A 2,877-nucleotide genomic window follows, 5' to 3' on the forward strand; every position below is an offset into this window, starting at 1 on the left:
GCGAATCCTATTCCAACTAGGAAAGGGGGGGAGTCCTACTCCCGGAGGGAGTAGGACTCCTCCTGGTGCGCATCTCCTGGCCGGCCGGCCCCCCTCCCTTGAGCCTTTATATACAGAGGCAGGGGCACCCCCTAGAGAAAAAAAGTTGATCCACGTGATCATATTCATAGCCGTGTGCGGTGCCCCCTTCCACCATAGTCCTCGATAATATTGTAGAGGTGCTTAGGCGAAGCCCTGCGACAGTAGTACATCAAGATCATCACCACGCCGTCGTGCTGACGGAACTCTTCCCCGACACTTTGCTGGATCGGAGTCCGGGGATCGTCATCGAGCTGAACGTGTGCTAGAACTTGGAGGTACCGTAGTTTCGGTGCTTGATCGGTCGGGCCGTGAAGACGTACGACTACATCAACCAAGTTAACGCTTCCATTGTCGATCTACAAGGGTACATAGATCACACTCTCCCCCTCTCGTTGCTATGCATCACCATAATCTTGCGTGTGCGTAGGAATTTTTTTGAAATTACTACGTTCCCCAACAGTGGCATCCGAGCCTAGGTTTTATATGTTGATGATATATGCATGAGTAGAACACAAGTGAGTTGTGGGCGATATAAGTCATACTGCTTACCAGCATGTCATACTTTGGTTCGGCGGTATTGTTGGACGAAGCGGCCCGGACCGACATTACGCGTACGCTTACGCGAGACCGGTTCTCCCGACGTGCTTTGCACATAGGTGGCTTGCGGGTGACAGTTTCTACAACTTTAGTTGAACCGAGTGTGGCTACGCCCGGTCCTTGTGAAGGTTAAAACAGCACCAACTTGACAAACTATCGTTGTGGTTTTGATGCGTAAGTAAGATTAGTTCTTGCTTAAGCCCGTAGCAGCCACGTAAAACATGCAACAACAAAGTAGAGGACGTCTAACTTGTTTTTGCAGGGCATGTTGTGATGTGATATGGTCAAGACATGATGCTAAATTTTATTGTATGAGATGATTATGTTTTGTAACCGAGTTATCGGCAACTGGCAGGAGCCATATGGTTGTCGCTTTATTGTATGCAATGCAATCGCGCTGTAATGCTTTACTTTATCACTAAGCGGTAGCGATAGTCGTGGAAGCATAAGATTGGCGAGACGACAACGATGCTACGATGGAGATCAAGGTGTCGCGCTGGTGACGATGGTGATCATGACGGTACTTCGGAGATGGAGATCACAAGTACAAGATGATGATGGCCATATCATATCACTTATATTGATTGCGTGTGATGTTTATCTTTTATGCATCTTATCTTGCTTTGATTGACGGTAGCATTATAAGATGATCTCTCACTAAATTTCAAGATAAAAGTGTTCTCCCTGAGTATGCACCATTGCGAAAGTTCTTCGTGCTGAGACACCACGTGATGATCGGGTGTGATAGGCTCTACGTTCAAATACAACGGGTGCAAAACAGTTGCACACGCGGAATACTCAGGTTATACTTGACGAGCCAAGCATATACAGATATGGCCTCGGAACACGGAGACCGAAAGGTCGAGCGTGAATCATATAGTAGATATGATCAACACAATGATGTTCACCAATGAAACTACTCCATCTCACGTGATGATCGGACATGGTTTAGTTGATTTGGATCACGTGATCACTTAGAGAATTAGAGGGATGTCTATCTAGGTGGGAGTTCTTTAAGTAATATGATTAATTGAACCTAAATTTATCATGAACTTAGTACCTGATAGTATCTTGCTTGTTTTATGTATGATTGTAGATAAATGGCCCGTGCTGTTGTTCCGTTGAATTTTAATGCGTTCCTTGAGAAAGCAAAGTTGAAAGATGATGGTAGCAATTACACGGACTGGGTCCGTAACTTGAGGATTATCCTCATTGCTGCACAGAAGAATTATGTCCTGGAAGCACCGCTGGGTGCCAGGCCTGCTGCTGGAGCAACACTAGATGTTGTGAACGTCTCGCAGAGCAAAGCTGATGACTACTCGATAGTTCAGTGTGCCATGCTTTACGGCTTAGAACCGGGACTTCAACGATGTTTTGAACGTCATGGAGCATATGAGATGTTCCAGGAGTTGAAGTTAATATTTCAAGCAAATGCCCGGATTGAGAGATATGAAGTCTCCAATAAGTTCTATAGCTGCAAGATGGAGGAGAACAGTTCTGTCAGTGAGCATATACTCAAAATGTCTGGGTATAATAATCACTTGATTCAAATGGGAGTTAATCTTCCAGATGATTGCATCATTGACAGAATTCTCCAATCACTGCCACCAAGCTACAAGAGCTTCATGATGAACTATAATATGCAAGGGATGAATAAGACTATTCCCGAGCTCTTCGCAATGCTGAAAGCTGCGGAGGTAGAAATCAAAAAGGAGCATCAAGTGTTGATGGTCAACAAGACCACTAGTTTCAAGAAAAAGGGCAAAGGGAAGAAGAAGGGGAACTTCAAGAAGAACAGCAAGCAAGTTGCTGCTCAAGAGAAGAAACCCAAGTCTGGACCTAAGCCTGAAACTGAGTGCTTCTACTGCAAGCAGACTGGTCACTGGAAGCGGAACTGCCCCAAGTATTTGGCGGATAAGAAGGATGGCAAGGTGAACAAAGGTATATGTGATATACATGTTATTGATGTGTACCTTACTAATGCTCGCAGTAGCACCTGGGTATTTGATACTGGTTCTGTTGCTAATATTTGCAACTCGAAACAGGGACTACGGATTAAGCGAAGATTGGCTAATGACGAGGTGACGATGCGCGTGGGAAACGGTTCCAAAGTCGATGTGATCGCGGTTGGCACGCTACCTCTACATCTACCTTCGGGATTAATATTAGACCTAAATAATTGTTATTTGGTGCCAGCGT

Source organism: Triticum dicoccoides, chromosome 6A, assembly GCF_002162155.2.
Source record: "Triticum dicoccoides isolate Atlit2015 ecotype Zavitan chromosome 6A, WEW_v2.0, whole genome shotgun sequence".
Taxonomy (NCBI): domain Eukaryota; kingdom Viridiplantae; phylum Streptophyta; class Magnoliopsida; order Poales; family Poaceae; genus Triticum; species Triticum dicoccoides.